The 26,633-nt window shown below is 40.3% G+C and overlaps 1 protein-coding gene across 1 annotated transcript in view; it reads right to left on the bottom strand.

Moving 5' to 3' along the window:
• Positions 1–26,633, bottom strand: part of IGSF11 (immunoglobulin superfamily member 11) — a 179,267-nt gene that overhangs the window by 91,194 nt on the left and 61,440 nt on the right. The gene's annotated exons all lie outside the window — the stretch shown is intronic.

Below are 26,633 nucleotides of genomic sequence, written 5' to 3'. Positions count from 1 at the left end.
ATAGGCTTCTTTTTGAGTAAAGGTGATGAAGTTTCTAAGCAGAGGTTGAGTGGTCATCTGTCATGGATGCTTTAGCTGAGATTCCTGCATTGCAGGGGGTTGGACTAGATGACCCTTGGGATCCCTTCCAACTGTATAATTCTATGATTCTATGACCAAGCTTCTAAAGCTGCACCTCTACCACTGTAGGGATTACTTCTGAGGAAACTGCACAGGCTCAGCGGCAGGTTGTGGGGAGGGGAAGCAAATCTGTAATTATGTCTGGTAGGAAAAAGATGGAGAAGGGGAAACGCTGGCAGGTTTTAGGAGTTTTTGTATATAACTGAGATCGGATCTGTGGAAAGCTTCTGAGTACAGGGCGTTTTGGCCATTCCCCACCCCTTAAACAGAAGACTTGCTTTGTGCAACCAATCACACACCCCACAAATCCCTAAGTAAATCCCCACTTCTGTTCCACAGGCATCCATTGTATTGATTTTCAATTGCATTTTCATTGCTTCTTTTATTTCTTGTATATTTGTATTACAATCCGAATTTCACAGAATTCAAACTGTGAAATACTGCACAATAAAACACAATACAAATAAAAGGGAGGAACAAAAAGACAATTAAAAATCATACAGCATCTAGCACAGCACATTAATATTGCTCCAACAGGCAAGAAAATCATTAAGTGGCCCACCAGGACCGTCAGCAATTTTCAAGTGGTCCATGAAAAAGAAAAGGTTTGTGAACCACTGCTGTAAAGCATATGCCTGCATTCCTTTTACAGCAAACTTTCAGTCAAAATTTTATTCCTTAAATAGGCCAGTAATTAACTGCTACCATAAGCAATAATTTAGAGGAAGGGTGGTTTTTTTAAAAAACCTGAACAAGAAAAGGCCATTCACTTGCAGAAATTAATACCAATAGTTGGCTGGGTGTGGGTGTGCGGAATTCCACTCAACAATGACCAAAATGTTTTTTTATTTATCAGAGACAAAAAAGGGGGGTAGGGTGGCAATAAATGGAAAAAAGGGAAGAATAAAGCAAAGATCTTGAAACCTAAAAAAATGTGCCTAAAGGCTCAGGAAGATGCTATATTTGTACTAAAGAAAAGGAAAGGAAAAGGAAATGTGCATAGAGTGTTTATGAATCAATGAAAACAGTTGCTTTATGGAAAAGGTTTATTTTAAAAAAACACACTAAAGTGCTGCATTTCTGTGAGCAAAATAAGTAGGATGCTACAGGAACATAAAGTATATCTGATAAGGTGCATACTTAAAGGGTAAAGTGATGATGGGGAAAGAAGCTTTTAAAGACATCAATATATTTATTTTACAGGATTTTCTTTTAAAAGTGCCTGAACATCCCCCCTCCCTGAAATGCTGCATATGTTGAGCCCGTGGTGGATTTATTCCCATTTCAAAAAGTTTTATTCTGGGAAAGGAACATTGTTCAGGCATCCCAGTAGTTGTCTGATGATGTAGTGAATCACTGAGATATTCCTAAACTAGTCATCAACAGAATAAACTAGACATACACTATTTCTGCGTGTAAAGACTTGGAACTTCCCCAATTGCATGGAATGAAGGGAGTAGGGTCTAATTTTAACAGCATAAAGGTCTTAAACAGGTGAAGACCACAGAACATTTCCCCATTTGAAGTGCATCTAGCAGCAGTTTCTTTCTGAAAGTGCATCTCTCCTCATCTGAGCATGGATGCTGCAACTGACCTTTCCTGACAGGAATACACTTTGAAAGAGGCTGTGGAGAGGTGGTCTGTGGGTGTGGGGAGGGTTATGCATTTCACATTCAAGTGCATAATCTGGCAATCTGCATTTCAGGTTGCCTCCCGCCCCCTTGCTACATGACTGCGACAGTTACTTGGAAACACACATGACCACCACTGTTACATATATTTTTGCCCTAGGATAATTCTGCCCAAGGCTATTGAAATACATCTAACCCCCATTGATTATAATTTGCCCAATCATGGACAAACACAGTGATTTTAAAATTTTGCTGCAATTCTTCTCAGGAGCAAAAGATGAGAGGCGGAATATTAATACTTCAAATAAATAAACAGCAGCATTCCTAATCTTACTCCACCTCGTACCTCACCCTCCCCACCCACACCAGCCAAAACAGAGGATGTGTAAAGCATGGTGATGAAAGTATATTAAAGCAAGATGATCTGGATATGTGCCTTTGGAACCACTACATTCATCACATTCCCTCTGAAAGATTCCTCCCGCAAACTGCAGCTCTTTAACAGGCCCAGCCCTGTGCCTAATGCAGCAAGCTGGATCTTAATTCTGTGGGCAAGATGCCTGGATGCTGTGATGCACCAGTGAAAATTCTGCTGCAGCACCAGATAAATTTTAAAAAGGGAGGTTTTTATTGCATTAAATATGAATGTGAATCATGCGTTCCTGAGAGTCACTCATGTTATTTATTTTTTATATTGCACCCAATTTATGTCCCTGCCGTCCTCACATTTTCACAGTTTGCAGAGTACTATAATTCTACGCCATGAAACCTGCAAAGGACAGCTGTGTGAGAGAGGGGCACAGTCAGCTTAGGGCTGTGGAATGTACACTACTTACATTATACTTGGCCTTTCCACGTGAAATAAACAGAGATCAAGCATTTAATTTATCAACCCAACCCACCCTCTTTCTGGTGTTGACATTCCTTTAAATAAAAAATTACACTTCCCAGAGAAGTTAATTCTAGCTGCCAACTAACTGCAGTTGGGCACTGCTGCACCGATTAAACAGCAAGCAAGATGGTTTAGACCGCCATCCACCCAAGCGCAGCTTGGATAGAGCAAAACCCCCAACACTGTATGGAAAGGTCGATGGGATTTGCTGTTAGATGCAATCACCATTTCTGTCATCATCTCGTAAACTGAGTGATGTAAGCGTAAATGCGGGAAGAGGAAGTGGGGAGACTGCAATCTGCAGGACATGTTTTGTTTGTTTATTTTTTTAGGTTTTGCCCAGAGACAAGTCATAACATAGAGATAGCCTTCTGACTTGCAAACAGAGGTCTGGTGTGACTTCAGTGCACTTTAAATGCTCTGGTTTAATCCAGGTACTGAAATAAATAGACTGGTAGCAGAAATAATCAGGGCATCTTTACACCAAAAAGGACCATGATCTACCTGACTCCGCCCCCCCATCCCTTTAACTAAAGTGCAATATTATCTACCAGCAAGAACAAATTTGCATAGGAATGCCCCAGATAAAACGTACAGGTGACAAGAGCTAGCTGTAACAGTGGCACCTTGGAGCAAGGGTTTTTGGATCAGTTTGACATCGTATTTCCTGCAGTAGTCAACATTGTTTTTTGGAAAGCCCACAAGCCAAGCGTGAATACAATCTTCTCTCCAACCTAACAGTCACCATACAGCAAGTGGTATCCGTCTGAACACAGTCATCCTATTTTGCCGTCTTGTCTAACGGCATATGATAGAACCTTTCTTCTTGAATCTCTAGTGAATTCCATAGTGGTGCATTACTGTATTTGGCCCCTTTCCCATCATGTTTCCTTTTTATCTCATTTGCATGGAAAGCCGCTTAGGCAGTTCTGTAGTCTGTCCTCTATGAACAGTGCTTGCTGATGGCAGCTCAATTTGGGAAAGTCTGAAGAGCTCGCTTTGGAACCCTCAACCCCAATTGCAGCTTATTCCACCTCTTCTTGCTTTCTTGCGCTCTCAACTCCACCTTGGTTCCTTCTCTTTTTCCCGAGCACGTTAAATCCCTGGCCCCAGAGAAACCAAGCAAGCGCTGCTGTCTAAATGCTTGCAAGGCCAGAAGCTCTTTATGAGTTCCGACATGTAGCCCAGCGGTATTGCATGGCCAGAAGCAGGATTCTTCTGCTTTCTGTTTCAGTGTATTAGGCTCCTGAACGGCAGTCTGTTGAAGTAGCAGGCCAGGCCAACTGTCAGTACAGTACACAGAAAAGCTGGTTTCACGTGGTTTCCTTCTGCTGAATGCTTTGGTGGGGGGAATCATTGCCTCAAGTTTCCAGCTTTGTCAGTACAACTCCACTCGAGTCTCCTTAACACACTTCTAGTCAAAAGTGTGAGAGGCTCTTGTCACAGCAAGGAAACATCTTTTTCTTCCCTTTCCTGGAAAATCCAGAGTCCTTTAAACAGTGGTGCTTGAGCAGACCATGCAAATTGTGGAAAGGAGGCTACTGTTAAAACAGTGGCCTCGAAAGAGGGTAGTGTCAGTCACTCGGCCAGAAATGTGAAGAAGGTGGGAAGTCTTGCGAGCAGTAGTGGTGTCTGCAGGCATTACCATATGGCACTGTTCCCCCAGGGTGTTTGGGAACTGACTTTGCAACTGCTTCATGGGAGCCAGAGTGCACTGTGGCATGAAGCCTGTGCCACAGTGGGGGAGGCAGATGGCATGCCAATGTGATACCTGCAGTCCCACACAATGTCATACTGTTCCTCTTTGGATGCATTTTCCTTATGCTCACGGTACAATGGAGTGCTGCATTTTCAGGAAGGGGGAGGGATTTCTTCCTCAGGCCTGATTCTGGATGTGTACGTTGTTTGTGTCAACATCTTCCCTCTATGGATTTGTGGACCATATACCATTAACCGCAAGAGTTTGGTTTCTTTGCAATGGTATTTCTGAATTATATAAATTCACCTACCCGTGTTAACTTACCTGGGGGCCAGAAGCTTTGATGTACCAGAGTGGACTGTCAAACAGATTTTACCAACACAAAGGTCTTCCTGGGGTTTATTTGAAAGATCCTTTCTTGCAACTTGAAGCCATTTGTTTGGGTCCTACCCACCAGAGCAAGAGAAAACTAGCTTGCTTCATCATCCATGTGACAACCCTTTAGATATTTGAAGATGGCTATCATATCTCTTCTCAGTCGCTTCTTATCCAGGCTAAACACTGGGGCAGACTTCAGTAATCTTTCATAAGACAACCTGTGCAAGGCCAACATTTGGCGCCTCAAAATGGATTTTCTCAGTTGTGCTCCCCCTCAGCTCAGGGCCCTGTGTGTGAGAAACACCTGCAATGCCCTAAACCTGGTGCTGCTAAACATACCCAATTCCCTCATTTAATTGCAACTCTCATTGGACCTTGGGAATACACAACCTTGGTTGGGTTTCAACAATCCTTCTATAAAGGAATTTCTGCAACTCCTGTGACTAATCATTTACATGCAGGCATCTCTTATGTCAACTCGCAGTATGAAGATGATCAGGGTTGACTGATCCAGCAGGTCTGTATATGAAAATCAAAACCCTTTTCTACCAGGAAAAATGGGTAACAACAGTTGGGGGCATGGAGGATACATGCACAGATTTTTGCAGCGGAAAGAATTGAGCTGTTTGCCTCTGTCTCAACTAGTAAATTTTAAGCACAATATCACAGGGTTTACACAGGTTGTTACACTGGCCCTTGTTTCATGCCTCATTTCAGCACTGATGCAGTTAATGCAAACTTAAAAGCAGTTAACCTCTAATCTGTGTGGGCACGGCCAGTGTTGTTTCTAATATGTGTACATTGCCTAGCAAATGTTGCAATAATAATAATAATAATATAATGAAAAATTCTGTCAGATGGCAAACTCAAATGACTGAGTGCCAACAGAACTGGAGCCAAAGCATGACAACTGCGAAACAAGACAAAGTTATAACCATGCATGGAGGTGTGCCGAAGTACAAAACATTTTTAAATCCAACCCCCGCCACACAGAGAAGGGAAGTACTAAGCACACTGCTACTGTTTTCAGTGGTGGCTACATATACAATGCAACATTTCATCTATGACTTCTACTACATTCATTTGTGGTAAATAATTCAGTGGTGTTATGATAAAGGTACTTCCCCCGCCAGAGGAAATTAAAGATCCCGTTGATCCAGTGGGTATTACTCTGGTGATTTCTTGCCAATGGCATTTTGTATAAGAATGCAATGACATGTGTTGCATAAATGCAAACTGTTTATGCTCATGTACTTGCTACTGGGAAATAATCTGGTAAAATAGCAAAATGCTTCCTGTCTGGGTTGTCAACATTACAAAACACACAAGACATATGAAATAACATTTAATAACATATCCCAGGGTAAAGCTTCAATTGATTTGCTTGTTGTACTAACCATCAAGAAATTCCAGCCCCTGATGTCCCAAACCAGAACAAATTTTCTCCACCCTTTACCAAGCGGGACAAAGTCTCTTTGAAGTGCTCCTTTTCCTGTTTCCAGATAGCTATACCCCTTTCTGGGATACTTCCCTCCATTGCAAACCCCACCCCTTGCCCTAATTCTCAGTGTTCTGTGGTTGATTAAATAATCTATGGCCTTTTGAAAGCATTTGTGGGAGGGAGCTATTGTTCTTACTTGTTGTTTTTATGATATGCATTTTGTGTTTTCAGTTTGTATTTTTATGCTGTAAACTGCCCTGTGATATTCTGATAAAGGGGGTATATAGGAATGGGGACCTTTGGCTCTCCAGATGTTCTCGGACTCCACCTACCATTAGCCCCAAGCTAGCATTTCTAATGGTCAGGGATAATGGGAGCTGTAGTCTAACAAACAAATGGAGGTGTACAGGTTCCCCACCCCTATATTTCACTATTAACACATTCATTGAACCTCCAACCACATGAACAGTAGTTGGAGTCCCTTTAATGCAGAGGTACTGTTTCAGAAATAATTCAGTACAGTATTCTAAGTTGTAACCCAATTATTAAATAAGTGCAAAGATCAGCCTTTCTAATGCTAAGTTAAGAAGTACCAAATATTGGATATGTTATATTAATATAACTTAAAACAGACTAATATGAATGTCACCACTGCCCCCTCATTTCCCTAGATACCTTGGAGCCCTTGAGGCGACATTTAGCACTCCCTGGGAATAACCTTAGGGCATGTGCAAACCACTAGAACTCTTGCTGGTGCAGACAGACACTCACGTAAGTACATCAGGTATGAGGCCAGTGTAATTATGATGGTGCTGCTGCCAATGTCTGCTAAAGACCTGCAGCTCCACTCAAAAGCACTGCTGACGCAAGTGGCCAGCATGCCATCTAGAAAACCACAGAAGTCAGCAGAAAGGGCACCAGCAAGGGAAGCCACTCAAGGTAGCTTGCCCATGGCTCCCCAGAAACCTAGAGTATGGCCTAGGAAGAACAGTGAGAATGACTTGCCTGATTCATAATATGAGATGCATTTTTTGTCCTCTACTAAAGGTAATTGCCACAAAACCAATTCAGAGTAAGCACAGGAAACACTGTGCTCACCCGGAATTGACATTATGAAACTGGCATCACATCATTGCGTAAGTGACCAATAACCAACTGGAATCAGGAAGTGAAGGAGAAAATGGGGCTAAACAAATTAACAGATAAGGGTGTGTGTGTGTGTCATTTTATGTTCTTATTAATAGCCATTCAGTGGATCAATATAAGAAAATTCATTTTTGTATTACAAGTGAGAAAACATTTGGTCCAATTGTAATTAGATTTTTAATTGGAAGGAAATTCTGCACATCGTGCACCCTGGAGAGGGTGGGGGGGTGGCATTACTGTCTAGACTCTGTAGATAACTGTATATAGAAGATGGTTTGATCCAGTAGCTTTTTAAAAACAGGAACAACAACCACAACCCCTAGTTATGTTGTTGTCACTGAGTTGGTTATATCCCAGATCTAAGCTAAAGACTTGGGGAGGGGGGAAACCTAACCTTCAAAATGTTCTTGATCATTTGCCTCTGACATCCAGTTACTGGAATCAAAGTGAAAGGGGATATTGTTCCCTCATAAAATAATAACCAAGTTGGCATATTTAAATAGGCACCATGGCATGTGAAAAACATGAGCTAAGAACTACATATATTTCAAAGAATGAGGAGGAATGCCAAAATGGCTCTAATAAGACTTCTGAATGAAGTTATTATTTATTGCATTCCCAAAAAGAATCAAGTCATGAAAGAATAGGTTGGAATGGAATCTATTAGTGAATCAGTGTTCTGTGACTACTGAGCATGCCTAGTCCTCACTGAGTTTCTTTGTTCTTCCAAAATTTGTTGCAGTTCTGCAAGTCTCAGGGGTTCCCCCTCCCCAAGCATGTTGATATCTCCCCTCTTGCTTTCTCAGTGGGTCTGTTGGCATTCAGCAGTTGAGCTCATTATTAGAAGATTGAAACGGAGCTTGGTCGCCACTAAAACACCAATTCAGAGGTCCACTGCAGAGGATGGCAAGTGGTGGCCAGTTAAGTCAAGCTATTAAGAAAGTTTTGAGCCCCTACGGCCCTCAGCCAGTGCCCAACTTTGCCCACCCTTGGCACTTTAACATGTATATGCTATTTAACATGCATATATATGGAACCACCATCCTTCCCATTGGTTCCATATGCATGTTAAATGAACTGAAGCAGACCAAAGATTAAAGGCCATAGTGTGGAGAAAATATCACACACACACCCATGCCCCTCTCTAGGACCAATCTTCCAGGAAGGACTGAGGCCACCATATCACTGTACCTCCCAAGCACAGATAACCGACTTCACATACTGTTGTATCAACTCCATAACAAATATTAGACTGCAGCCTGCTTTGGTTTGGCCCATTACAGAAGCTAAATTTGGACCGAGACTTCTACAACATTTGAAGCAGAAGTTTAAAGGCCTCCTCATTGCTAGGCTATTTCATTCTCTCCCTGCCCCAGTCCTGCACCTTGCATTCTCTCTGGCACCTCTTCTCAGGCAGAAAAAGGCCATCATGTTACCAACATAATTAAAAATGGCATGTGAGGCAGCTTGGGTGAAAATGTCCCCCATTAATTTTTCATCTTTCCTCAGGCAACTCTGCCTATGGATCTGCACTAGGCATTAAGGAAGACTTGTCGACTAAAAACCATTAACATCTTCCTCCTGGGCCTTGTGTCCTGTGTGCACACTCAGCATCGTTTCTGCCATGTTGCTCTACTAGAGTGACCTCTGTGGGAAGCAGCTTCACCAGCACACCATGCAGCAGATCAAAGCAAATTGCTTTGCTCCCATGCGGGGCGCTCTCCCAGAGGAGCCATGCATGACGTAGGAGCAAGTCCCTTGGAGCGCAGCCATTAAGTGCAGCACAGTGGCTGCTTTAAACAACTCAGGAGTTTAGGGAAAGAGTTCATCCGAACTAACTTCCTCTTCCATCCCGCAAAGCAATCAATTTAATCAAAGGCGCCCAAGCTGCATGTGACAGCACCATGCTGTGTATTCCAATCCTGCTTAATGGAGTGCACAGAGTTCAGATTAGGAATCCAATCCCTTCTAATGGGTATCTCAAGAAGTTATCCAACCACTAGGCTTTAATTTTTCCTGACCATGCTCTTCCTTCTTATTCAAGGCCATATTATCAAGATGATTAATCCTCCTCACTTCCTCTCTGCACCCAAATCCTTCCTGCTCTCATCTTCTAATCTTTAACACTGTCATATCACATCTTTGCTCAAACATTGAGGGGGGAGAGAGATACAACACTTTCCAAAGGAGATTTCATTCTGAATAAGAAATTCAGAAACATACACACAAAGAAGCTTGATGCCACTGCTATTCCACTCACATTCATAACTCAAAACACTGAAATACTAAATCCTTCCATGGCACTTACATGCTGCAGTTTTAGGCACACTTGTTTGCAGATATTTTCTATTAAAAACAGTGGTACCTTGGTTGTCAAATGACTCACTGAGTGCAGGAAGCTCCTGAAGCCAATCAGAAGCCGTGCCTTGGTTTTCGAACCGTTCTGGGAATCAAACGGACTCCCAGAATGGATTAAGTTTGACATCCAAGGTACCACTGTAGCTCAAACTGTAGGCTGAGCTAAAATGTTCAGATAAAGCCCCTAGCTTAGGTTTCCGAGAACTTCAGAGGTGGCAGCAGTATAATCAAATGCTTGTTCATATGCACACTAAAGTTTTAGATAAAATCATGTCAGGTGAAAGATCTGTGTAAAGAGCTGGAGAAATCAAGTGAAGAGTAGAGAACATTGGACTAGGGAGGTGCAGTCCATTAGGATCTCATTCCCTTGAGTCAGTGATCCCCAGCTCCTCATATATGAAATGAATTTTATAACATAATTAAATAATGAAAGTAATATAGTAATATAGAAAGTAATATAGCCCCATTTCTCCAATGGACATCATTGGGACACACATGACACCTCAACATTGCAAAAGACAAACATGTCTAAGGGTGGTCAGTCTCTGGACAAGTGACCATTTGGGAACCACATGGGTTCCATGACAAAAGACAGGCAGAACACAAATATGAAAAAATAAGCAACACATAGTATCTTGACACAGTTCAGAGGGACAATGAGCCCTATTTAAAGGACTGCTGAGAAGGTACAATAATTACTGGAAGGCATTCTGCCAGTGTTATAAAATTATAAATAGCAGTACATGGGCAAGATTGTGAACGAGTTTCTATGTCTTTGCGCACACATTTAAATACTGTATTCCTGTACATTTTGAAGATGTGAGTGTCACCTCCAAGATTGTGCATCTGGTTGTTGAAAGGAGCATGAGAAATGGTCTTGTCTCAGAAACAGTGCCTGTGTGTATATGGCTTAGTCACTAAGTGGCACTAGTCTGGGGCCATTTTCATACTTAAAACACTTTTATACCACTTTAAGTGTCACAGCTCCCCCAAAGAATCCTGGAAACTGTAGTTTGCTAAGGTTGCTGAGGGTTGTTAAGAGATCCCCTATTTCCCTCACAAAGCTACAATTCCCTGAGTGGTTTAACAGTCAAGCCTTCTTCCCAAGGAACTATGGGAATTGTAACTCTGTGAGGATAATAGAGGTATCTGGATATATACATTTGTTCTCATTATTGATTTCTCTTCTTTCCATAAAATAAAAAAGTTTGCCTTCTATGGTGTATATTTCTAGCTTATCAAACTGTTCCAGACTTTTTGAACAGTCCAATACTGTATTTCTTAGCAGATGCCAACCACTCTACTCTCATATATGCAAAGGAGACCTATATTAACTCAATAAATATTCAAATAATAGAACAGAAATATGCATGAGTGCTCAGGCTGCAGTGCACTTTGCAAATAATGATGAACCAAAGGTGTGGCTTGCCAAAAAAAGAAGGATGGGAAAAGGTATCATTAAATAACCTTATGAGCTGTTTAATAGTCTGTAATGTATTGGGGTTATATTCTTACCGCAATAAAAGTTCCCATTAGCACCAAGTAGTATAGTAAAATATTAATGTAGATGGGAGAAATAGATAACCTTGTTCTCCAGCTGTAGCTTCATGAATAGTCCTGCTTTACTCTTTCTTTGCAATATGAATTAATCCCAAAGAAAGGCATTATATTGAAAGTGTGACAGTTACATTTTTGATGCTAGGCACATCTGTGTTACAATTACTTCCCATTAACTGCAATCAAATCTACTATGCAATTTGTTTGCCCTCTCATTGTCTTTATCCCTTGACATACATTTTAATCAGATCATTTTCTTCGTGACTAACATGATGCCTTTGTTTGTAAGGCATCAACTTATCTTCCTTCCTTGCAAATACCCACTCAACTACTTTGTAAGCAACATCAAATTTATTTGACACAATAACCTTGCTATGACCAGCTTAAGAGCTCAGCCACACATGACACAACCTCCTCCAGCACTGTAACTACTGCATATGTCAGTGCCACCTGCTGAAGCGGTTGTGCGAGTGTCGATCATACACGCTCTATATGGATCGGCTTTCTGCATGCCACTGTGATCAATGAGTCCATGCAGCAATATACAGAAAGCTGGATCCTCTCAGAAGTCATGCAGGCGGAATCAACAGTCACATCTGTCTCAGTGGCCGATACCGGCAGGCAAGTCTTAGTTGGGTGCCTTGTATTCCAAATTCCATTCAGCACTGTAAAAGTAATAGAATGGAAAATGGCTCTCTCTGGTAGTCAGTTTCTTTCCACAGGTGGGCATATTTTGCAAAGCCTAATATTGTAGTCTTCCCTGGATGTGCTCTAGAATCGAATTTTTGAGGGCTTCATTCTCACAGGTACAAATTGTAACTGTGTGTGACCTCCCTGTTAGAAGACACGTGTGCAATGTTGGAGGGGCAAAAATAGTAAATTGATCGCCAATATCATTTACCTTTTAAAATTTATTTGAACTTCAGTGCTCGGGCCCAATATTCCTCTTGCCTCCACTGTCTGGGTATCCAAAGTCTATTTTAGTTCTCCTTCTCAAGTGTTTGCTAAGCAATACATTTCGATTCGGAAGAACATCTTGGATACAGGGCACTTCAATAAAGCTATGATAAATTACAAAGGAAAGGAACAGTGCCTCGGTAACTAGAATGAAAATGGATCTGCTGACTGCTAGCCTAGTACCAAGGAAAAATGAACAGAGGGAAAGGCCAATTAACTGGTTTGCTGAAATGCAAGCTGAACGCTTCAGATAGCTCTTGTGCATTTAAGTTCAGTTAATTGATTTCTGATTACCTTCCAAGACGATAGGCTGGAGAGGAAAGGATGGTCCTATAAAGCATAGTACTGGAAATAAAGCACAGTGGTAGAAAATAAGCATCTCTGTATTTTATCTGAGATTCTGCCCCAGCCATCTACAGAATGGATACCTCAACCATGTGTAACGCTGCCAAAACCTGACCAGCCACATCTGCGCCTTTAATAATGACTTTAGGCCAGAGAGTTCAGCAGGTTGTCTTTGAAGCGTTTGAAATTTATTCCAAGTTTCACGACTGCAGTAAAAGATTGCAGCATGTCACTTGGGAAACATGGGCATTGATTTAGGGAAGGAATTTATCACTTCTGGGATTCAAGAGGCTATTTGTTACTGGTTAACTTATTTACTGTTTCTGATTCTAACACAGCCCATCACGAAAGTTCAGTGTGGAATTCAGAATATTATAGGGTATACCACAGCTCATACTTAATTAAAGGAAGTTATAACTTGGGATGGAGGAGGGAAATGCATCCTTTAGCATTTTCAAAGGTGGCTTGTACAGTTTAGAGAATATGACCCTAGGTCACTGGCAGAGCATTTCTTTTGCATGTTGAAGACACCAGGCTGACTATCCAGGCAGGGCTGGGAAAGACTAGGAACAGAAACTCTAGAAAGCCAAAGCAAGTCAATATAAACAATACCGAGCAAGAAGTACAATGGTTTGAATCAGTATAAGACAGCTTCCTATGTCCCCATGTAGTTGAGAGAGAGGGAGTTTTCTGATTCCAGAAGTAACAAGGAAAGCCTATATATCAATGGAAGCAAGTGTGTCATAAGTCTGCCAGACTTTGAGACAATGCACTCTAGTGCATGCTGCAGTACATGTGCAGTACACACAATGTGGTTGCCATGGTTTGGCCTCTTGTAAACCAAGGAGCCTTCCTTGCTGTACTGTATTTTGCTGGTATTCCCTTTGGTACTGACTTTTGACGGTTGCCTGAACTTGCCTCTGGATTGTGTTAAGGACTTGGACTAATCCTCAGTGCTCTGCCTTGGTTTGTTTTGGACACCGATGCACCATCATCCCAACTCTCATTGGCGACTTGTTCTGTGTTTGAGGCTTATACCTCCCTGGACTGGAATCCTAGTCCCTGAGAGCATCCACTGGAGCACGGCATCTACGTTATGTAATCGCATCACATCTGAGTTTGGAGAGAGCAGTACTGGACATGAAGGAAGAACTGAGGCCTAACCTTACCTCGGCCAGGCCTAAAAGCCTCTTTGTGAGTCTTATTCAGGTATGCCACAAACTCATCCTGCCCATTCCAATTGTGATACAGGATGGCCACATACAGTGGTACCTCGGGTTAAGAACTTAATTCGTTCTGGAGGTTGGTTCTTAACCTGAAACTGTTCTTAACTTGAGGTACCACTTTGTTCTTAACCTGAGGTGCTGCTGGAGCATGATTTCTGTTCTCATCCTGAAGCAAAGTTCTTAACCCGAAGTACTATTTCTGGGTTAGCGGAGTCTGTAACCTGAAGCGTCTGTAACCCGAGGTACCACTGTATAGGCCACATCTGCTGAATGGTACTGCAGATAATGTTTCAAATTTACCCTAAGACTCGCACCTGTAAATATTTAATACAAATTTAACAGTGTTTCCAACTTGGCTCCCCATTTTTATTTCCATTGAGGAAAAAAGGCTCTCAAAACCTAATGTCTGGAGACAAAAACTGAACTATAAGAACAGTGTTTCTCAAACTGGGGTCTCCAGTTGTTGTTATACCACAACTCCCATCATCCCTAGCTAGCAGGACCAGTGGCCAGAGATGATGGGGGTTGTAGTCCAACAACAGCTGGCGATTCAAGTTTGAGAAACACTGCATAAGAATCCTAACATTCATTTTAAAAATGACACTTCTCCCATGTGTTGAGGGGGGTGGGAGAGGGAATGAAAATGGAACTCAAGTTTACCCTGATTATTCATAAACTGGAAAGCAAGCAAGCAAGAAGGAACTTTAAAATGTTCCCATTTATGCTTATCTTAAAGCATGCTTTTAATTTTTGAAGCTGTGGGATTATCGTCCACCGTGAATCAAGCACATGGCAATGTGGAATGCAGAAAGGGCTCTTGGGTACCAATCCTCTCATCTTTGCAAACACTTTTGAAATTAAAGTGCCACCCTGAGGCATAATATTTTCCACTCTCCAGGCATTAGCCACATATTTTATGCACGGAAAATATATTAAAAGCACTGTACTTTGCTTTTCTTAATTTTTTCTTGGTTTTCCCCCTCGACAGCTTTGTAAAACAATTAAACCTACAGTCTATGGAGATGCATGGAGAAACATATCATGAGCACAGCAGCACTATCAGGATTGGGTTTGGAAAGGCAAGCACCAAGGGAGGAGGCAGAAGAAACAGATGCATAAATATAGGACGGGGGATATCTGGCTTACTAGCAGTACCTGTGAAAAGGATCTAGGGGTCTTGGTGGACCACAAGCTTAACATGAGTCAGCAGTGTGATGCAGCAGGGGAAAAAAGTGAATGCTATTCTAGGTTGCATCAACAGAAGTATAGTGTCACAACCAAGGGAAGTAATAGTAGCACTCTCTTCTGCCTTGCTCAGACCACACCTGGAATACTGTTCTGAGTGCCACAATTTAAGAAGGATGTTAAGAAGCTGGAATGTATGCAGAGGTGGGCAACTAGGATGATCAAGCCTCTATAAGCCAAGCCTTATGAGGAACAGTTGATTGGAAAAGAGGAGACTGAGAGGAGATATGATAGCCATCTTCAAATATCTAAAGGGCTGTCACTTGGAAGATGATGCAAGCTTGTTTTCTCCTGCTCTAGAAGGTATGACTTGAACCAATGGTTTCAAGTTACAAAACAGGAGATTCCGACTAAACATATGGAAAAACTTTCTGATAGTAAGAGCTGTTCAACAATGGAACAGTCTCCCTCAGGAGGCTGTGGACTCTTCTTCCCTGGAAGTTTATAAGCAGAGGTTGGATGGCCATCTGTCATGGAAGTTTTAGCTGAGATTCCAGCATTGCATGAGGTTGGACTAGATAACCATTGGGTCCCTTCCAACTCTAAGATTCTATGATCAGTTAGCAATGGAACCAAAAGCAGGGAATGCACCTCTTCTTAATTTAAACCTAGGTGGTGCCCAATTGCTGGTGCAAGACTTCGCTACAGTGTATTTATATGAGGTGCTGTAGAAAACAATGTGATGCTGTTTACATTCAGTGATAGGCATGTGTCATTAAGTCTATTGTGGCATATTTATGCATACACATTTGATTGGAGCATTTCAAAGACTGAACTTGTTTGTTTAAATAGCTTTTATGGAAGAAAATACTGCAGACAGACACATGAACCAAAGTGAGAGAACAATTATTCTGAATTGCTATATATGCAAAACAAACTGACAAATTTTAAAGTATTATGATTATTATTTATTAATAATTAATTTTGTATGGTGCCATTTATCTGATTTCAGGGTGGCTCACAATATAAAAATACAAGTATCAAGTCAGCAAAATCCACTGTACAATTCTTGAACTTTTAAAGAACAACAAAAAAGGAATTTACCAATAAAATTGGACTAGAGCATTAATCTAGGAAGCAGTATAGGACCCCTGTTAGTTAAGGGCATACATTGCTGCACTGTGACTCACCTTTAGAGTACCTTGGTACAAATTCTCTGCTACGTCTGTCCTTCTTGTCCCTCTGAAATGCAGTGAAGGCTAAAATTCCATGGTTGTTAATTGGGAGCAAGAAGCATTGATTTCAGCAGAACTTGCTTCTAAGCAAATATGGATAAGGTCAAATTGTAATTGCAAGAGTCGAGCAAACATCTAGGATAGAATCTACTCAAAATTTGGCTTTATGGTTTCTTTAAAAGCTCACATATTTTTCTCATTTTTATCTGAATCAGGTATGAGCTTGGTGATTGACATTCTCAGTGAAAAATATATGTGAGCTTACCCCAACTAAGTCCACTGTTAGAATTGTTTGAAGCAGCACAGATGTATGCTGCCACACATTAGAGGGTAAGATGCTAAGTCCATACAACTTACAGGGAAAGGTGGGATATGTAAAAGGCGTAAACCATAAAAATAACAGCGAGATGAAAGCATGTCCAGATGCATGCTGGCACAGATTGAACCATTATCTCATTATGCCCTTATGGTTGCAAAGAGACTTATGCTACAAGGTTGGAAGGATAAACACCCACCATCTATTACTCAATGGTATGAAGATCTAAGTGTCCTTTCAACAGTGTAGCTTATATCCTTCTAGCGGTGCAGCAATAGAACTGCTAACACATTTGCAAAGCTAAGCAGGTTCAGTGTGGTTTCAAATTGTATGGGGGACCATGTGTTGAGATTCCTGCATTACAAGGGGGTTGAACTAGATGACTCTTGGGGTCCCTTCCAACTCTACAATTCTATGATCTACACTTATTATCATCTATTAACAGCTTAGATAACTGTTTGGCCATATGAAGTGTTTACATTGAGATGTGTGTGTTTACATTAGGGTTTGATGGATTATTCTTAATGTTAATGCGCGTTAATATTATTTCTTTTTTCTTATAGTTGCAATAAAAAGACATAATAAATTAAAAAATCTAATTTCTCCCAGAGAAAACTCACATAGCATGGTGTTTCCCTTGGCTAGCAACACCATTTTCCATCTATGCAAGACTATTTTACATGCTCAGCAATAGTCCAAGTTCTGCAGTATTCCTTCCTTTCCAAAAAGGAAAAAAAAGAAAAAGAAAGAAAAGAAGCATCACTGCATCACAGCCTCTGATCTGGCCTCAGGGTATCTTGCGATGAGTCTTCACTCTCTGGTACATTTCCAAGAGTTTCAGTTTCAATGCTGTCACTTTCTTCTTGCCATGTTTGAAGCACACTAGTAGCACTGCTGACAATCAAATAAATAAAAAATGACGAAAGGCTGGGAATAGCTAAGCCAATATTTGCAACAGTTGCTTTTTTTCCTTTCTTTCAGTCTCCTGTGGGTTTGGTTATAGCCGGTCTGTATCAACAGACATAGCTACAAATTACATTCCGTATTCCTAACAGATTCCAAATTTATTTGGAATGGGGAGGATGGAGGGAGAGGGGAATAAATTGGAAGCACAAGTGAAAGAGGAGGGGAACCAATTGCAAGTCATATAATAAAGATACAAGTTGCAGATAAAGGCAAAACTTGAGTAGCATTTGTCCCATTTACCTGCAACTATAGACTGATCTTACGCATATTTGCTTGGAAGAAAATATCACTGAAACCATTAGGACTTTATTCCCAAGCAAGCAGCTTCCACTGCTTTTCAGAGGGTCTGAATAACACATGTCATATGCGTACACATGATTCTCCACAAAGGGCAAGGTGAACCCTTTTCCTATTCCTGGATTATTTAGCTTGAGATTCTATGAAGGTTCATAGCCACACCAAGGAAGAGAAAAACCATTGGTCTTTAAACAGCCACACAAAGGGTTTAGTAGTGTATACTATAATACATAGTAGTGTATACTAAAGTAGTGTTGTAACATTCATTTTCAGGGTGTCTCCATCTTTAACAGGATTCAAGCTCACTTTACTGGCCCTCAACTAGGCTATCACTGCCTTCATCCACTGATCCACACTTGCACGGCATCTCCTGATTTAGACAGAATGCAAAGATATAGCTTGAAGTTATCTGCACTGTGACACCACAGTCCAAAACCCCAGATGACTGCACTCAGCGGTCTCATGTGGATATTAAATATTGTGGGAGATATGAGGGAGGCTAATAGGACGCCACAGCACAGCGCTATGGGGCTGAGCCAATGTCTCTCACTACAACTCTATGGAAGACAACCTATACATTGGAGTGGAACCATAGAACCATAGAATCATAGAGTTGGAAGAGACCACAAGGGCCATCGAGTCCAACCCCCTGCCAAGCAGGAAACACCATCAGAGCACTCCTGACATATGGTTGTCAAGCCTCTGCTTAAAGACCTCCAAAGAAGGAGACTCCACCACACTCCTTGGCAGCAAATTCCACTGTCGAACAGCTCTTACTGTCAAGAAGTTCTTCCTAATGTTTAGGTGGAATCTTCTTTCTTGTAGTTTGGATCCATTGCTCTGTGTCCGCTTCTCTGGAGCAGCAGAAAACAACCTTTCTCCCTCCTCTATGTGACATCCTTTTATATATTTGAACATGGCTATCATATCACCCCTTAACCTCCTCTTCTCCAGGCTAAACATGCCCAGCTCCCTTAGCCGTTCCTCATAAGGCATCGTTTCCAGGCCTTTGACCATTTTGGTTGCCCTCCTCTGGACACGTTCCAGTTTGTCAGTGTCCTTCTTGAACTGTGGTGCCCAGAACTGGACACAGTACTCCAGGTGAGGTCTGACCAGAGCAGAATACAGTGGCAGTATTACTTCCCTTGATCTAGATGCTATACTCCTATTGATGCAGCCCAGAATTGCATTGGCTTTTTTAGCTGCCGCGTCACACCATTGCAATACAGCGTCTCCCATTCCACAGGCCTGCTCCAAGAGGATATCATAGTCAATGGTATTGAACATCACTGAGAGGTCAAGGAGAATCAATAAGGTAGAGCTCCCATTAAAGGTCATAAATCAGGACGGCCAAGGTTGTTTCAGTACCATCCCCAGGCATGAGGCAAGACAAAAATAGGTCTACATAATTTGCTTCATGCAGGAATGTCTGCAGCTGGTTGGCCAACCCCCTCTCAACCATCTAGGCCAGGAAAAAGGATATACATAACTGGCCAGTAGCTATAGAAAACCTCAGTCAAGGGGACCTTACCTGCATGATCCCTTCTTTCAGTGAGGTATTCTCAGCTCCCTGGATTCACTCAGCCAATCCCACCCTACAAGATTCCACAACCCAAGACAGGCAATGATACAGAGGGTAGGTGGTCACCCTAATTTCTGCCAAGTGCACTACCCTAATCCTCACGCCACAATGACTGAAACCGCAGACTAGGGGAGAAAGGCTTTTTACTGGCAACCAGGAATCCTTGCTGCCCTAGACTTGCATATACTAATAATGAACTTCTTTTCAGAATGGTGGGCCCTTATGTGGTTAAAACAGTACCATTTACACAAAAGGGAGCTAATCAAGCAAGCATGAGAAAGTTTAAAATACATTGAGAGATTTTTTAAAAACCTAAAGGGAGGGGGTGACCCCCAGTGAGCTCAGTGAGCATGGAAAGCATTCAGACTGGCAGGGTGGATGGAAGAAAGAGAGGATAAAGATAAGCACTGCAACATTTTATTGCAGCTTCCACTTGTCTTCTGTAAAGTTCAAACATAACACAATTCTTCAGAGGCAATCCAATGCATTTTATCAGTCACTATAATTATAACATGTACTTCCAGACTATTAAGTACACATCTCCATATTCTATTAATAACAACAAATAAGACACTTTCTATTATATGAAAACAGCAAATATATTGTATCTCTAGAATCCCCCCCCCCCCCAATAATAAATTTCTAATCTTTTGGTCAAACTAGATAAACTGTTAAGCACAGGGTTGATAATTTTATAAGCAAAAAGCAAGATGTAAGAGCCAACCACATGCTTAAGGCCACAGATTGATGTTTTTCACCTCCATGATTGATATTTTATTTGATGTTATTAGACTTTGATTTTATGCTGTATTTTTACTTATTCTACTACTTTTTTTTTAAGTGAGCTGCCTTGAATTCATGTTGGGAAAGAGGAACCAATAAATCAATAATAAAAAGGGGGGAAGGTTTCAATTTAGGATTAACAATTCTAGCACACTGAAATATAATTCCTATTATTAACTACATTTAATTTATTTAATGTTCTACACCAGTGTTGTGTTATTTTCTTACATAGTATACCAAATGTGCTGTATACTTTATAGAGTAACAAAGACAGGTTTTGGGACTGAGACATTAACAGACTTCGAGCAATGAAGTAGGTCAATATAACGGGAATCCTAATAAAAGACCTAGGAGACCCACAATAGATTTGTCCTATATGGATTGAATATATTGGATGCAGCAGCTAATTTTGGCTAGAAAGCTTTGTGTAGTTTGGCCAAGTTGTCTTAATGGGCCCAGAAATATCCTAGCGCACTAGAATCACCATATGGTTTGAAACATTTAGTGTCTTTTTGGGGAAACATTTATTTGGAGTTTATTTACATCCCATTCCCTGTCAAAAATAAACTCCATAAAGACATTTGGGGCAAAAAAAAATGGCAATGTGAATCTGTTAGCTGCAAGCATCTCCGATTTATAATAAGGTAAAATTACTGCAGGGGCATGAAAGCAGAGTCACTTCATGTTACTCTAATGGAAACAGCAATTGCTGCCCCAGGTAAGAGAATGCGCAAAATGTAGCCACCATGTCACAGTTATACCATTATGACACGTTACACCAAGGCCTTCAGACATCCAAAGGATAAAAGTGGAATCTATCACTCCATCAGAACAGAGAGAGAGAGAGCACCCATGTGGGCAAAATCAAAGGAAAACATATATAGAGGGAAGCGGCAGAGGCGACAATTAAATATATAAATTATACACACTGTTCCAACTCCCAAGGGCTTATTTCAACATAGGAAATGCATTAAATTCCAAGTATTAATGAGAAAAGATTTTACAACAGTAACTCTCTTGCAGCAAACAGTGTTTTCTACTAGTCAGAAAAGTCTGCCAGCTGTCCAACTACAGTGAAATGAGAAAGAGAAGGGCATTGGGTTTAAAGGGCAATAGGAAACACAATAGGAAACCCTCTTACAAAACATCAGTTATCCCAAATTCCTTATAAAGTTCTCAAACAGTTATTTATATTCCAGCATTTAAATCATCCCGCCTACTTAGTCATTCTCATGTTTATGTGAATAATTTGGATGTCATCACAAGACACTCAGCTTGCAGGGTTTCACTGAACTAAGAGAAAGTTTTTGGCAAGGGATACACAAACTGTCATTTGACAGCAGAAGGTTAAAACAGAAATGAGGCTGCCCATTCAAGATTCAAGGCCTGGCAGGACAGCAAAAGCCATCTTGGCAGTCACCAATAGCAGCAATAACCCTGTAACAAACATCCAGCAACCTTAAACTTTCACTGTTGTCAACATACCACACATAGTGGCCTAAAAATGTCTCCGGATAAACACCCAGAATAAAACAAAAGGTGGGGGGAACTTTATTCACATTATATAAAGGTCCCCTGAAACAGTCTGCTCAGATTCTTGCCAACACCTGGGTGCTCACTAAGTGCCACATAGTCTCTAAATTAGAAAGGGAACTGTGAGGCATTTTTTATCTCAGATGTGTCCCATCAATCTAATTGAATTAAATTTTGGTATTTTGTCTTCAAGTTTCCCACTGCATAAGTCATTATCATTTGTGAATCTATCTATCTATCTATCTATCTATCTATCTATCTATCTATCTATTCCAAAATTACACAGCTTAACTGCTTGAGTAAAAGGATAATCTCTCTCAGCTGTTAGAAGCATTGCTTTGGAGCCAAGATGTGTAGTCTCTAAAGACCACAAGTGGCAAGGGGTATGGGTGTATGTCCCACACTGAAGTGGACACCTGCTGCAGTTCAAAACCAGCTCTGGAAGAAGATCAATTTACGACAGTGTAGACTTCCAAAAATACCAGGAACAGTTCCTGGATTTTTCTATCCCTGCATGAAACTTCAGAGAGCTTGTATGATCCTACCAACCAACACTCAAGGTGGCAAATCTGCAGTCAGACTGTAATAAAACTGCTACAGTATGATAATGTAAAATCAGATTAAATTAACAGAGCTATTCCAGGGTCAGAAAGTTATCCATTACTGAAGCATTATTTAATGTTCGCTAAATTTCTTCCAACATAAATGTGCTGCTTTCACAATCCATTCTGCTGATCAAGACAACCTGTCTCTCTGCTAAAATAACGTTAGAGATATATTTTTATTATTATTTTAAAAATGTAAATTCTATTGGCCTTAAGAGAGGATCTAAGGACAGAAAGAGATTTTGGGTGACGCAGCTGAACTGAATCAGTGCATCCAAATCACAGAGAATCAAAGCACATCCCACAATGATCCCCTTTAGATCTGCACAGCATGGATGCCTTTTCACCTTTTGGTGTGGGAGGTGGATTTAGGGAAGCGTAGCCAGTTGGGTTACACTGGGCATGGAGCCTCAGGGACGCCCCAACTAGGAATTTAGACGCAGCAATGTATCATTCTCAGTGCCTGCTTAATAAATGTGCTTTATTTCTTTTTAGCTACTGGTCAGCTTTTGAATATTTGTTAACATCTACTTGTTATCAATAATTTAAATGATTTCTTTTGTATTTTTGTAAATCACTAAAAGGCTTGGCTTTCTTTTACAATGAAGTACTATATATGTTTTCTTAAATAAATAAAAAATATTTCAGATTTTTATTGCTATAAGGCACTGTGTTTTAAAAGCATTTGCTGTTGTTGCTGTTTTATACCTTGCAACAATGTCAGCAATATTTTCAACATGGTTAACATGTTTTTGGAGAAAGGGGTTTCCTTCACAGGGTACAGGCACTTTTAACTAGTTACAACAAAAATCATCCAGTGTGCAGAACTGGCAAGCTCACTGAAAAAAAAACAACAGAAGAGCCACAAATGGTCTAAAACATAAGACAACCCCTATGTCCAAATCTTTAGCAAAGAATTTTAAATATATGTATTAATAAATTGCCAATCAATAGCTAGCTTTCTGTGATCTCTTGGTATATGATGTTTGCATATATCAGGGCTTTTCTGTTATAGGGGGAGCACCATATAGGAAATAATGTACAACCCTCAGATGAGCCATAGCTTGCTACAATGGTAAACACATCTATTTTTGTTTCATGCACACACTTACGGTTCTAAAGTTAACTGCAGAGGTGATAATTACATATGATGAACTACAAAAAGGTAGCATATTACTTCCTAATTTTTAGAAAAATCCTTTTTATGCAGGAATTTCAGCATCACTTGCCCTTAAGCGGTCATATTAAGCAAAATTCCTAATAAGAGTTCTCTTTTATTTTAATCCTGAACTGCATAAAAAAGTTTTTATTCTCACCAATTATCCTCTGACATTATTGACTACACACTTCAAATCATATGCACAGACTTATGTTCTCTCTTTAAACAACACTAAGCTAACAATACAAACCCAATGATTTATTTTTGTCTTAAAACTTAACTCAGTCTCCTTTGTCCCTTTTAATAATTGATTTTGTTCACTGAATCTTTTCCAACATGTCAATCATTTGGAATTAAATGCTGCCAGGATATGAATGTAACTAAATTGCCCACACTACACTAATTTCAGGATTAGATTTGTTTGACAAAAAGCCATGATTTGTTAACCTAAGCTGATCCATTTTTTAAATTTCTTTTTACAGGAATGCCAATTCTCTCACTCGAACATCCAGCAGACAGTTTGTTTGTTTTTCTTTGATAAAGGAATGAAACTGATTAAGTCTCCTATGCAAATAAATTCGTTAGGATCCTTGTCTGAAAAATGTTTCTATGCAATAAATGTGGGGCAGTTTTAATATACGGGATGAATTATTATATAATTAATAAGTATTATTTATTAGTTTATATGCAGTTTAAGGCTAATATACACTACTAAGTGATTTAGAAAGTATAAATATCCATAAGTAAGATACACAATGAAATGTGAAACAAGGCTGCCATTTAAAAAAGCTTCCAGGTTAGAGAGATCTTACTATACCCAGACAGAACTAAATTTATGTCAAAGAACAGAGAGGCAGTTGGTGGTTACAAGCACACTTCTTGAAACTTCTTTCATTTGTAAATATAACAAGGAACAGAAAAAAAGAAGGGAAGTTGAGAGAGAGAGAAATAATAACAATAAACAGAAATATATCAATCTGATAATAATAGACCACCTTTAGTTCACAGTGTAGGTGCACTAACTATCAGTACATGAATCTTAAATTTAAAAATATGAGTTAATATAAGCCCTCCAGGTGTCTTAATAGGTATGCACATGAAACTGATGCCTATAAGAAATATGCTGGAATGCAGCCAGGGCAGTGAGATCCTTAGACCATTGTGCAATAGATGATGGAGATTTCCTTTTCCAGGCTCAAAGTATAAGTCTGTTAGCTACCATAAGGGCTCACAAAATCCACTTTTGTTGTCATAACTACACTTGATCTCCCTTGCATGTGCACACACACAAACACACTAATGGAACCTCTCAGTTATATATAAGGGTGTAAAAAGGGAATGATTTCATTTCTGACCTGCTTGCATCACCATCTGTTTCTGTTCCACTACAGTTCAGTTGCCACCAAACACTAGATTATCTCACTGTCCACTATTTAATGTAACTTACATAACCAGTTTGTTGTTGTTGTTGTTGTTGTTGTTGTTGTTGTTGTTGTTTATTACATTTATATACCACCCTTCATCCAGAGATCAGAGAATAGGCAAGGACATAATTTAAGTAACTTGCATTCCTTTCATTTCAGTGTAAAGGAAATGTCAAAACAAAGTACATAAAATCAATATGTGCATATGCTTTGTGGACTTAAAAACAGTAACAACATGAACACTGGTCATATTTGACTGATTTCAGTCCTGACCACAAATACATGAACTGCAGCAATTCCACTTCTTTCTGTGCTTTTGTCAGAATTCTAAATATCCCTAGTTGCATATGAACACCTAAAAATGTCAGAATAATGGTTGAACAAAATAAGCCTTCTTTGTAGCAACATCCATCACTACCTCATCTCTTCCCCAGCAACTTTCTCAAACTATCCTGTATTATGAATGACCTTGGTATTGCCTTCACCAAGGTCCATAAAAGGGGGGGGGGGGGGAATATAAGAACTTTTGTTGGCCTGCCTGCTTTTGGAAATAAATAATAGTGTTTTGTCTCTGGGTTTGAATAGCAGACAGTTTATTAGGGGTCACTACAACAGAAAAATATGAAGCAGCCTTGCCCTGACTCAAACTATGTTTGCCTGCTTATTATTTCACTTTCTAGCTTGCCCTTCATCAAATTAATGATCCCAGGGCAACTTACAATATAGAACACAGTAAGAATAAAATGCAGCACACATTAAAAAAAAAAAGACCACAATTAAAACAGCACAAACTTATTAACAAAGCAAAAAAGACAGCTTAATTTGTGGCTAGTCTATGGGACCATCTAGTCTAATACTACCTTCTCAAGAGTGGCAAATGGCTTTCTGGGGTGTCAGTTTAAGGTTTTTCCCAGGTCAGCCACCTGAGATCCTTTTATAAATGAAGATATGAAGACAAGAGTACAGCCACTAGGATGATGTGGCGTCTGGAAACCAAGTTGTGGTTGTGGTAACATCCTGCACTATACATCCTGCACTGAGTAGGGGGTTGATCTAGATGGCCAACAACAATCTACATAAGAAACATCACTGCTACCCTTGAGCTCTAGCCCTTTTCACATACATTCACACAGAACGCAGAAGCAGGCACTAGTTGGGCTGCAGGCCAACAGATGTTTTTCCTATTACTCCTCATCCCATGACAACTATACAAAGGCAGAGGAAGAATAACATGATTAAGGAAGAAGTCATAGGCAACATATAGGCCTGCCCATTAGATGAAAAGTACAGAAGCATACAAATACGTAAAAGGAATAGACATCAGGGAGTAAGGCTCTCTATTACATTTTGTACACCACATGTACAGTAGATGAGATTCCTTTACCTCACTAAAAGGGGAGGATATGCAGACAGAATAAATTTTATACAAGCACACAAGAATGTGTTCCAAGGAAGCTGCAGGAGAGGTTATGATGCCAGGGTAATTGGCAGGATTGGGAGAGGCAGGCAGGCAGAATGACCTTGCACAAAAAGCACGTAAGGAGGAGGAGTTATGACTCCTTGATTTTATTCCCAATTTGGCTATGAAATCATGCCTGGAAAGCCAGGCGTGGCTTGTTAGAATTCCAAGATCTTTTATTTTAAAGTCAAAGTCATTTCCTAACTCTCAAGACTACAGAATTATGGGAAGGAAGGAAGGAAGGAAGGAAGGAAGGAAGGAAGGAAGAAGAAAGAAAGAAAACCGGATTTGAATCTGTGCTCAGCCATGTTTACATGATGACATTGAGCTAATCACCTC

The sequence above is a fragment of the Podarcis pityusensis genome, assembly GCF_964106645.2.
Source record: "Podarcis pityusensis genome assembly, chromosome: 4".
In the NCBI taxonomy this organism is placed as follows: domain Eukaryota; kingdom Metazoa; phylum Chordata; class Lepidosauria; order Squamata; family Lacertidae; genus Podarcis; species Podarcis pityusensis.
Note: the sequence above shows the minus strand (reverse complement) of the source record. Positions and strands in the feature narration are given on the sequence as shown.